Raw genomic sequence first — 12,963 nt, 5'->3', positions numbered from 1 at the left:
AAAAGAACAAGGCAATATCTTGGTACTGCTAATGAGCCACATATCTGGATAAACCAGAGGCAATGACAAACGAACTGGATTATTGTTTTACTGGTCTAGTTAGGAAAAGCACATGTTTAATTTATTTACATTTTAATTTATTTACATTGTCACACTACAATCACACTTCGTTGGCTTTTTTTCTAAAGCATCAGATGAGATAAGTTAGTGTCACTGCTCTCTTATCCTCTTTTAATGAGATGGGCCTTATTTTTTATTTTATTGTCATTTTTTTTTAATGAGAACGACTTTAAACCTAAAAAGCTAAATAATATGCAAGATATTTGCAGAAGGCAGAAGTGGTCCCCAAATTCCTCTAATAAAACCATAGATTATTCTTATTCTTAAGCCCCCAGCTTCCCCATGATTTTGCTCCAAAAGCTTCCTCAATCCAGGAAGTTTTATTGTTTGATTTCACATCCACCCTATCTACCCTCACAGCTACTTTCCTGTAATTTTGAAATTCCTTTTAAACTCGACTTGCATCATTTCAAATCCCAGAACTAGCCCTTCGGTCATCGCCATTTACCTCACTGAAGACATCCCAGAAATGTGGCTCAAAGGAAGGACCCTCTTGGAGAACGGGGTTGCCCGATAAATGATTCATTCACTACCGAGGTGGATTTTTTTAAATGTCATTTTCACTCTGGAAAGTAGGAAACTGGGTTTCCTGTCTTTTGAAGCATCACCACACAGCCAGAAGCTGAAGAGCAGAGCTCCCAACTGTGGAAGCTTTAAATGACATGGAAAAAGGGTGATCCCAGAGGTTTGAGATCTGAGAGGGAGGTCTGAGAGCTCACGCCTATCTTTCTCTTTCCCTGCTTGCTGAACATGCAGAAGCAGCCTCACTAACGTGCAGCCGTGATGTGACTCACGGTCAGCTGACAGAGCAGGAAGTCACCTCAAGCTGCACTGACAGATGGGAAAGTCCAGAGTAGATTGAACGTACTTTTTAAGTAAAGGAAATAGGGCACTCTGTAGCTGATGGGCTGTGTCACAAGGTCAGAAAGCCCGATTACATTTGGTAGTGCTGTGCAAGAGAGTAGCCTGGGCATACATTGATCTGTGTATCAAGTCATTACTATAATACTTGCAAGCCACACATGCATGTTTCAGTCATTAAATACAGAAGAGAACTCTCGCTGGAAGGATGAAATCACCCAGTGTTTACCGGGCTGGATTAAATAAGAAATTAATTGCTGGGGTTGGCGGGGGTGGTCGTAAGCAAAACGTGAAGCGGGACATCAGCTCTCTCAGTGTGGTTGCCTGCTTTTTGGAGTCCTCCTCTTGTCCCAGGGGTCCAGAAATCTCAGGAGGCCCCTTTTCTTTGAATGAGAGGAAGCGAACTGTTTTGTCAATCAACAAATCTGGAAATATATGCAGACCTGTGGTGTGCCAAGTACCCTGCCAGGGAGTATGGAAAGACCAGATCTTTCAAGAGCTCTGTCTAGTTGAGGCAATGAGATGTAAATATATTGATAGTTGAGTAGCAGCTAAGAGGTGTTCGAGGAAGTATATGATGAATTACCAAGGCAGTGTCAAGAGGACAGATACGCTGTGGGAGTTAATAGGAAGGTGAGGCCGGTGTGGACAAGGTTGGCCGGGGAAGTGTTTGTGCCAACAGTGGATCTGGAACTACACTCCACTTTGAAATTATAAGTAGGGGCGCCTGGGTGGCTCAGTCGGTTGAGTTTCCCCTCTTGATTGAGGCTCAGGTCATGATCTCACGGTCTTGAGATTGAGCCCTGCATCAGGCTTCGTGCTGAGCACGGAGCCTGCTTAAGACTCTCTCTCCTTCTCCCTCTAGCCCTCCCCCTGCTCAAAATAAAGAATTTTTTTTTTTTTAAGTACAGCTATCGGTAAGTGGCAAAGATCAAATCAGCTCTCCCAGGAATGGCAAAAGCCAAGGTAGATATTTGAGTAGGATGCTGGTGCAGGTATGAGAATCTGAAGATCTGGGTTTGTTCTGGTTCAGAAAGACTATTGAACAGAGAAGCTTCTATTTCCTCATCTGTAGAATGGGTGTAATAAAGGCCCTACCTGCCATTCAGATCAAGTGAAATAATGTGAATCATGGTGTAAACTGTAACTCATATAATAAACTTAAGTTATTGCTAATGGTGATGATATATTATGAATTTAGGAATATAATTTTGCATATAGAGGTATTGCTTAACTTTAAGGGCTTAAGTGACAATTTAAACATCAATACATAGGTTACAAAGAAGAGTTAGAGGTGTGGAGGGTTAACTGTAGATATGAAATGACAATGAGCACACACATAACCTTGGTTTGAGGTCTTGGGTGAAGGCATTAAAAATATTATGACTAACGCAGATATTATTTTTCTAGGAATATTTCCTTTTTTCCCTAAGAGTGAGGATAATTTGCTCACAGTGTCCAAACTAAACATTACATTTTTAATCTGAACTTATAGAGCTTGCACATTGCATGGTGCATATCAAGAACCCAGTCTATATTGAGTGAGGGAACTTTCTGGATTTAAGATGCAATCTGGTAATCATTGCTTCTAATCTGGGGAATGGGGGGCATTTTTTCCCCTCTTAACCTTGATGGAAAAGTGCTTGGAATATTTGTAGTGGGATCAAAATTCACACAAAATGAATCAGATATTCATAAAAAGAAAGAGTACATCTTTCTTTCTTTTTCTTTACAAGCTCATCTTGCTCAGAGCTCCTGTTTATCCTGATGAGAAGACGGGCATCTTTTCCTTGACAATTTCTGTTCTCTCCAGGCCAGCAAAGGTTCTGTGGGGTAAATACTGAATCCATTCAAAGTTTAAACCCTCATTCAGGACAGTTTCTCCCCTTTGAAGAACTTCCCTCCCCCTCTTCTCTTGCTCAAGACTGGAGGACTGTGTGGGGGTGGAAGGGTGAGGGGGTTCCCAAGTTGCCCTCTGAAGCCCCTATCCTTCTGTTGGGGAGTGGGCTCCCTGAGTTCTGCTGTTCATAGAGGGGTGATTAGCCCCATCCTTCCTGGATATTGTGCTGTTGTTCCCCACTGATGTTCAGGGACCTGCTCACAAGGTCTCCATGGGTCTGTGGATTGTCTACTCTGTCCTCAGGCCTCATCCAGTCAGATAGTCCCCTTGGCATGTATATCCTCCTTTCTCCCCCAGTCACATGTGCTCCTTGCCATCTTGTGCCATGCTGCTGTTGTGTGAACCCTCTGGAACCCTGGGCAGCCCCAAGCCTGTCCATTCCTTCAGGTCAAGGGTGCTGGAAGTCTGCAAGAACTGACTGTTCTCCAAGCTCACGCTGTGTTCCCAGGCTCCCCCAAACCTCTCTAATTGACTCTATGCTCTGGTTCAGCCCTGGCCTTTCTCCTGTCCCTCCCATCTGGCCATCCAGTTCCTTTCTGCAGCCCAGGAAGGGTGCTGTGGGATTTAGTGAATTAGTCCCTTCTTGGGGTTAAGAACCACCTGTCTCTCCGTTCCGCCCCAGAACCAGTCCTCCAACATCCAGCCCATCAGACCACACACATTTCCTTTTTAACCCCTCCTTTTTTTTTTTTTCTCAGCAAGGCTCAGCTTTTGCAAAACAGAAGTGTTTCTTTTCAGACATTTGTCTAACTGTAATCTTTAAAGATCCATTTTCAAACAAAGTGCAGTGGCAGCTCTCATTCTCATTGAATTCTGCCCAATGGATCCAATGGGCAGTAACTTGTGAGACATTTCCGGAAAAGGAATCACTAGAAATGAAACGATATTGACTCAATGCTTCAAAAATGTTAATTCTGTTACAGAAGTTTAAAGTATTTTGGTAGTTGTGACACTACTATGAAATGAGTTATGGCAACATCAGTCCCCTGGTTGGGACAGACTTGGTCATTCATTCTGCAACTGAAATGTTCCCAGGTTATGAGTCATTCACAAAATATTTGTTCAACAGCTACTTCATTCCCAACGTGGGAGAAGTGGACCATGTTTTGGCAATTGGTTGCTAAACACCAATAGGTAAACCACCCAACATGAAACAATTAATGGGATAGGAATAAAGGTAGAATATTGGAGGCCCCAAACAGTGGAAAACCCTGGAAAAGTAGTGGAGTAGGACCTTGTCAGAATAGTGCGCCACAGTTTGAAGCCAAAGGTAACCAGAGAAAAGTGCCTTATACCGTCAGGAACCAGAACAAACCTAAAAGGCTCAGGGGCAATTAGCCATATACAATAAAGGAGCAAGTCCCAGGAGATCCAGCCCTGGAGGGAAGGGAGGACAGCAGGGCAAGGAGGGACCTTACCTATTTTGAACCAAAGGATGTAGTAACTGGTCCAATTCAGAAGAGTAGACTTCTCTGCTGACTTATTGGACTCTTACCATTCTGGGTCTCTTCCCCTACCTTACTTTTGGTTTTTGCAATTCTTGCTTGCTGAAAGCTTGAAGCCACAGGTGAATGTTCAAAGAGAAATGGGAGTCTCTAGGCCTTCAGTTATTTGTGGTGGCAGCCACCATTTCTATTCAGGATTCCAGGGAGATGTGAACACAGACGTGGAAAAGCTAGGCAGGGTAGGGTTAGGATTGAATGATGGCAGACGCTGTTATCCTTCCTGCTTGGATGACGCAAGGCAAGCAGTTTTAACAAAAAATCATGCATGTGCTGTAAGGTCCGTATGTTTTCTTCCTTAGAAACAGCAAAGCTCCATCAGCCCATCACGACCTGACTCTCTGCTGGTAGACGTGACTAATAATGTCATGCGGGCAAAGTGAACCCAATGCTAAGCTGCAGTATGTCACCCACACTAGACTAATATGGGGGAAAGCATTTTTAATTTAAAGTTTGGGGTTTAGAAGTCTTTGGTCCTTAATCTCAAGGAATTGATCTATATAGGCGTGCCCTGTTCACGGGTGTAGTCGCTGCCACATGTGACTCCCTAAATGAATTATAATTAAATAGAACTAAACGTTCAATCATATTAGCCACATTTGTAAGTGCTCAATAGCCACATGTGGCCAGTAGCACGTTAGTTAGCACGCAATTGGGCATTGCGAATACAGATTTACATCATCACAGAAAAATTCTACTGAGCAAGACTAGTACAGACCGTAGTGCAATAGTGTGGCAAGAGGAAAACAGAGGTTCAGGACATCAGTTGATAGTGTTGCTTTTTTTTGTTTGTTTTTAAGTTTATTTATTTATTTTGAGAGAGTGAGCATGCGTGGGAGAGGGGCAGAGAGAGAGGGGAGGGGAGAAAGAGAGAATCCCAAGCAGGTTACACACCCGCCGTCAAGGCAGAGCCCGACACGCAGCTTGATCTCATGAGCGATGAGATCTTGACCTGAGCTGAAATCAAGGGTTGGATGCTTAACCAACTGAGCCACCCAGGCCCCGCTGTTGCTTTTTAATAACATGGTTTGGGAGTGGGAGTAGAGATGAAAAGAAGAGAAACCCATCATCATTTTCCTCAGAAATGTGGCCCAGTCACTCTCTTTACCCCAACTGAAGCTACGTGAAATAGCACTGTGAATTTGGAAACTGAAAAGGAAACTTGGAGAAATCAGCTGTGTTTAAACACTCGCAGCCATGACTCAGCCCTTCGGTGCCTGGCTTAGCAAATAGCCACAGCAGGCGGGAAGATCTACAGTGCCCCTCTGTCCTATAATCAGTCCCACTGGGTTCAAGTCCAGTTGCTCCATTCACTAGCTGTCCTCATTGTGGGGCAAATTGGTGCTTTTGATATCTCTGATCTTGAATTGTATATCTCGTAAAGGGAAAATAATTATGCCCATCTATAAGCATTTCAAGCAGAGTCAACGAAAACATATACAAAATATTTGGCACATAGTAGGTAGTCAATAAAAGAAGTTTCCAGTTTGGAAATTTATCTTACTAAGAGAATAAATGTAAACGTATTAGATTTTTAACCTCATGGAAACCCTTAGTTATAAAAAGATCAGACCATAAACAATTTAGGAAGCATGCATGGGGACACCTGGGTGGCTCAGTCTGTTAAGCATGGAATCCAGCCCCATGTTGGGTCTAGCTGACAGTGTGGAGCCTGCTTGGGATTCTCCCTCTCACTCTCTCTGCCCTTCTGCTCTCCCTCTCTCTCAAAATAAATAAATGTTTTAAAAAAAGGAAAAGGTACGTAAATATTTACCAGATCTTTGTATGTGGAAGGATCTTTCAAATTTAAAGGTAATGAGGGGCGCCTGGGTGGCGCAGTCGGTTAAGCGTCCGACTTCAGCCAGGTCACGATCTCGCGGTCCGTGGGTTTGAGCCCCGCGTCGGGCTCTGGGCTGATGGCTCAGAGCCTGGAGCCTGTTTCCGATTCTGTGTCTCCCTCTCTCTCTGCCCCTCCCCCGTTCATGCTCTGTCTCTCTCTGTCCCAAAAATAAAGAAACGTTGAAAAAAAAAAATTAAAAAAAAAATTTAAAGGTAATGAGAAACAGAGAACACTGATAAATTTGATAACATAATTTTTTAAACTTCGGTGCAACAAACGAACTACATACACCAAATTAAAAGGTAAATAAACTGGGGAATATATTTTCAACCAACATGACAAACAATTGTTCTATTTGATTTTTTCAAAATAAATGATAAAAATCTCTGAGAAAAACTCCAATATAAGGAAAAAATGCAACATTGCATGAAACTAAAAAGAAATAAAAATTGTTAACAAATGAAAAACATTTCAATGTTAGGAATTTAAAATATTGAAATTAAAATAATTGAAGATTATTTTTCTTCTCTCTCTCGCTCTCTCTCTCTCTCTTTTTTGTCTGTAAATGTGGTGATTCAAAAAAATAAATAATGATTACATTTCAGGAGAGGCATATGAAGCAAGCACTCATGCTGTACCCAAAATAATAATTGTGAGATGAGGATCTAAAGTTTTAGATAGTACAGGATGCATTTTTGGGTGGGATATTTACTAATTGCTAGTTGTCTCCTGGTCCCATGTCAAGGGTTGAGCCTGGACTCAGACCATACAGTTCCTATCATTGCATAGAAAAGACTTCCTTTGGGCCTATTATAGTTAGACCATATGGTTTTACTACCTTAGGAAGAGGAGGTCCAGCCAAGGAGAGGTGATGTCAAGTCAATGCTTTCCCGCCTAGGGGATTGTGGGAAGGAAAAGAGAATAGGGCAATTATAGAAGTGTATTGTCAGTGTTCTGATTCTCTTGAACTTAGGTTTTTAAGCAGGATTGTTTGGGCAGGAGTGAGGTGACACGGTAGAAAGTTCAGAAAGGACTAGAGGACCTGGAGAACAGCCATACCAGTAGCAAGTATGGCTCTAGAACCGCTTTGTCACAAGTGTTGGTGTTGCCCTGGTAGATGGAATTGTCTAAGCCAGAGGGTCTAAGGTGGTGGCCCTGGTTGCTGACAGTTTGGTAAGGAAATAAAGGAATGGTCTGAGGGCTAATATACCAGAGGCCTGAGGCTGGGGCTTTGGGGCCAGAAACAAATGACCAGGACTTCAGGGTTGGGTTGGAACACAAGACTTGGGGGTTAGGCTGGATAAGAATACAAAATACTTAACACAGCGTTTGACAACTAGGGCATGTTAAATATCATAATAACAAGAATAAAGTCAACTTTTGCGTGATACTAACATGTTTATAATGTTTTATGGTATGAAGAAGTGTTTATTACATTTTTAAGGAAAGGATGTAGGGTGTATTTCCTTAATATTATATATGCACACAAAAAAAACCCATAAAGAAACATACCATAGCTTTTACAGTGTATCCCTAAGAGATGAAGTTATATATACTTCATAAATCTACCAATATTTATCCATTTTACTGCTGATGGACATTGGGGTTGTTTTTAGTTTGGGGCTGTTATGAATCACGCTGCTACCAATATTCTTGTGCATGTCTTTTCATTCATTTACAAGGGCACATACGTTTCCGTTGGGTTTGAACCTAGAAGTAGAATATCTGGATCCTCCAGTAGGTACACATTTAGTTGCCTTAGCAGTGATGCCAAACAATTTTCCAAAATGATTGTATGAATTTCCACACTCACCAGCAGCTTAGGAGCGTTCCCATTGTTGCACATTTTAATGAACACTTGGGGTTATCAGTCATTTTAATCTTAGCCCTTTGGGTGGGTGTGGAGTGGTATCTCAGGGTGGTTAATTGCATTTCCTTGTCAACTAACGAGCCCTTTTTCATGTGTTGACTGGCCTTTCATGACTGCCTGTTGGAGTCTCTCACCCATTTTCTTCTTTTCTTTTCCCTCTCCTTTCCTTTTCTTTCCTTTCCTTTCCTTTCTTTAGAGAGAAAGAGAGAGCGAGCAAGTGACTGGGGGAGAGGAACAGAGGGAGCGAGAGAGAGAGAGAGAGAGAGAGAGAGAAAGAATTTCAAGCAGTCTCCACACCCAGAACAGAGGGTGGGACTCAATCCCATGACCCTGGGATTATGACCTGAGCTGAAATCAAGAGTTGGATGCTCAACTGAGTAAGCCACCAGGTAGTCCCATTTTCTTTTCTTTCTTTCTTTCTTTCTTTCTTTCTTTCTTTCTTTCTTTCATGTTTTTAATGTTTACTTATTTTTGAGAAAGAGAGAGGTGGAGTGTGAGAGGGGGAGGGGCAGAGAGAGAATGAGACACAGAATCCAAAGCAGGCTTCGGGCTCTGAGCTGTCAGCACAGAGCCCGACACAGGGCTCAGTCCCACGAACCACAAGATCATAATCTGAACCTAAGTTGAATGCTTAACAGACTGAGCCACCGAGGTGCCCCTCCCCCCCATTTTCTTTAATAATCTTTATTATTTATAGTATTATTTATAATTTTCTTTAATAATACTTTAATAATCATAAAAAGTATTATTTCAGGAGTGTCTGCATGGCTCAGTCGGTTAGGCGTCTGAGTTCGGCTCAGTCACAATCTCATGGTTCATGAATTAGAGTCCCACATGGCGCTCTCTGATGTTGGCACAGAGCCTGCTTCAGATCCTCTGTCCCTCTCTCTCCCTGCCCCTTCCCCCCACTCTCTCCCTCTCTCTTTCTCTCTCTCAAAAATAAAATAAACATTAAAAATATATTATTTCAACAAAGAAAGGGAATTAAATCACATTTTTTCCCTGCCCTTAATCACATTTACATAACCAATCTGACTGAGGGGTAACATCTTACCTGGCTATCCATAAATGGACCACCAACTTCTTGATCTGCTGTCAAATGCTCGACCCCTGAGCTATAACCCCACACACCGGACCACCAACTTTAAACAGACATTGCTTTATCTGTTCCTTCCCAAAAGTGATTATCATTTTATACATCGCTTATTGTTACTTATGTGCTTATCTTATGTCTTCTTCTAGACCATTAACTCTCAAACAGTGGCCACTTTCTGATTCCCTTTGGTGTAATGCACCTAGCACTGAACACTGCCCACAGTAAAAACTTTTGGAATGAACAGGAATGCATGGCTTTGAATAGCTTTTTATAGGACCTAAGCACTGGAATGCAAAATTCAAATAATCTACTCTTCCGTTTCCTTTCAAAGGCAACCAAATTGAGGTCCAGAGACCTGGGTCTGAGAGCAAATGAGCAATGAAACAGGGCAAGTACCTTGATTCCTAGTCATCCCCCTGTTGCCCTTACACTACACTATTTCTAAGAGATTAGAAGGAGATAAACAATGAATTATAGCTCCCTACAAATGTACACTACAGAAACTCTTCCAACTAAATAATTTTTTAAAATTAAAAAAAAATTTTTTTTTTTTTTGAGAGAGAGAATGAGGCAGAGAGACCGAGAGTGAGCAGGGGAGGGGCAGAGAGAGAGGGAGAATCCCAAGCAGGCTCCAGGTTTTGAGCTGTCAGCACAGAGCCCGACGCGGGGCTCGAACTCACAAACTGTGAGATCATGACCTGAGCTGAAATCAGACACTCAACCGACTGAGCCACCCAGGCGCCCCAGAAAGGAGAATATTCTTATCACTAGAGACAAGAGTTAATGCTGAGATGATTCTGCACAAACAGATCTTATGAAAATAACCCTATCTTCCATTAATTTCGCCCATATATTTCCTAGTCACTCCCCGGAAGCCCAAACCCCTTCCTTCGTCTAGTCCCTTTATAATTTAGTGCCCTTAGCTAAAATGGTACATAAGCCCGAGTCTTCTTTGGGGGTTTTCATTTCTTTCCTATGCAGTCCTTCCCCATCACATTAAAATAGTAACATCCAATAAATTTATATGCATTTCTCCTGTGAATCTGTCTTCTGTCATGCAGCGGGGGACAAAATCTCCTCTAATCTCTTTGGGTGTCTTAAACTGGGCCTAAGAATTAAACTGACATAAGACCGATTAACACCTTCAGGTAAGCCTTCACAAGAGAATGAAGAGCAGGAAGCTGTGATACCTTTTAGATAAAGAAACCATCCTGGGGCGCCTGGGTGGCGCAGTCGGTTAAGCGTCCGACTTCAGCCAGGTCACGATCTCGCGGTCCGTGAGTTCGAGCCCCGCGTCGGGCTCTGGGCTGATGGCTCGGAGCCTGGAGCCTGTTTCCGATTCTGTGTCTCCCTCTCTCTCTGCCCCTCCCCCGTTCATGTTCTGTCTCTCTCTGTCCCAAAAATAAATAAAAAAAACATTGAAAAAAAAAATTAAAAAAAAAAAAGAAACCATCCACTTGTGAAAAATTGACAAGGCAAAGGGATTGGGCTTTGGGTACTGAGTTGTGAGGAAGTAACCAGGAAGATAAGGGTGAGTTCAACAAGGTTTGTGAGTACAGCTTTCCTGGCCCCAAATTCCCTGTCTCTGGTGATAAGCATGCCTGCCTTCCTTCCGCTACAGGGAGGGCATCTTTCACACGGGGGCTTTATCTCCTACTTTCTGGGAGAAAAGGAGGATCAGAGTGTCCCTTTTGTACCTGCTGTTTCTTAAGTGCCTTGAATTCAAAATAACCAATATGCCAAAGTGGCATATTTTGGGCTGACCTGCTCTGGTTTCCTTCAGTCAGGTTATTTCACAGCCTCCAGGAAGCAAACATGAGAGGAGAGGAAACGTTATTCCTCTCCTGCACCGTACCATGCCCTCTAGTAATGTTGGTTTCGAGAAATAGAGAGGTCAGGTCAGCCTACCCTTGTACTAATGTTTGTGACGTCATAGTCAGTTTAGCAGGGATTTTCCCAAGGTGAGAAGCTTCCTGATTCCCGTCGTAGAGATTTGGAAGGCAGTCTTCATCCTTGGGGGCCGAGTAGTGGGAAGTAATAGAGAGATCAGGATCAAGACCCAGCGTTAGGTTCGTAATAGCAGATATAAAACAGGATCCATCAGGCTGCCCAGCCAAGGCATGGAGACTAGATACACAGTAGCCTAAGGTTCATGTAAGCAGGTCTAGTCTGCAGGCTTAATAACCTCAAACTCAAGCATGGTAAAAATGTGGTAAAAAAAAATGACTGAGGTTTTCATAAATTTAACACTTGTTGGCATCTGCATAACTGTGGTTGCTAAAGGGATTTCAGAGAACTTTGGGAAGATCATCGAGTGAAATATAATCTTCCTCAATAGATCTTTATTTTAGTTGAAGCTGTTTTCTTTCAGACAAAGGATGCCTAATGCAACCATAAGGTATCCGAGTATAGAGAAAGAGCCTATGTCCAATTCTAAAACATGAAAGGAATGATTCCCACTTCTGTTTGGTGGAAACACATCAAGCAGCAAGACAACTGTAAACCCCTTTTGGTCTCCTTTTACTTATAAACAACAAGCGGTGAGCCCACTTTTGCAACCTATCATGTTTGTGTGTAGAACTCGCGAATCGGAAATGTTTGCAAATGTTATTCCATTTCAGACGCAAAACTGCTTTCTCATAGCAGTGACCTAAACTTGAGAGTAGAGAAACTGGACCTTATGATTCTTTGTTCTTCCTACAGTACCAGCGAGATAGCAGATCTTTGGTACATACTGATTATTTGCTGACCGCGGGAAAGGAATAGTCCTTTACACAGTTTGGGCGGAAATGGTCACAGAACAAAGACGGCATTGGTTCTCAAGTACATTTAAAGTACAGAATGTTCGGGCAAAAGGTGAAAGCACATTAGGCTGATTTTCAGTTCATAAGTTTTCTTGCTCTGAAATATATATATTGTGTATATGTGTATGTGTATATATACACATACATATATATACATATACATATATACATATATATATATATACACATATATATGTGTGTGTGTGTGTATATATATATATATATGTTTCTTGTTAGTAGAGGAAAGACGCAAAGTTTTGAATGTAGCAGGGAAATAATCCTGAAAAAAATTTTTTTTGATTGTTCCCAGGCTTTAAGTTGAGACTTTTCCAGGCTGAAGTCACTTTTGTGCTGTGGTCTGCAGCTGTATAAAATCTGAAGCTCAGTCTTGGACCAAACTCATTAACGTTTTCCCCCCAAAGATCTTTTAGGGGACTTAATGAGACTTTAGTTTTCACTAAAGATAGAGAAATACACAATAAACCAGAGCTGCAAACATCTTTGGTAAGGAGAACAGTTTTTATTGTGACTTAATCTTCTCAGGCATATCTGCAACCAAACCAGAAAAAAGAATAGGGTGAAGAAATGAGGACACTGCGGCCAACACTGGTCTCTTCTTGTTTCTGAAAGGACAAGGTTTACGAGTCTGCAGCCCCAACTACCAGACTAGTGGTCCTCAGCCATTCCGTGAAAGTCAAAGTCAAAGCCTTTCTTCCATGTGTGGTTCCTTCCCTGCTCCTGGCCAAGCACATGGGGTGTGTGTGTGTGTGTGTGTGTGTCCCCTACCTGGGGGTGTGTTCTCAACCTGGAGTGATTTTGCCCCTAATCCTCCCAAATATTTGGCAATGTCTGGAGACACGTTTGATTTCACAACTGGGTGTGCTACTGGCATCTAGTGGGTAGAGGCCAGGTGTGATGCTAAACATCCTACAATGTACTGGACAGCTTCTACAACAAAGAGTTACATGGC

This window comes from Prionailurus bengalensis, chromosome B2, assembly GCF_016509475.1.
Source record: "Prionailurus bengalensis isolate Pbe53 chromosome B2, Fcat_Pben_1.1_paternal_pri, whole genome shotgun sequence".
Taxonomy (NCBI): Eukaryota; Metazoa; Chordata; class Mammalia; order Carnivora; family Felidae; genus Prionailurus; species Prionailurus bengalensis.
Note: the sequence above shows the minus strand (reverse complement) of the source record.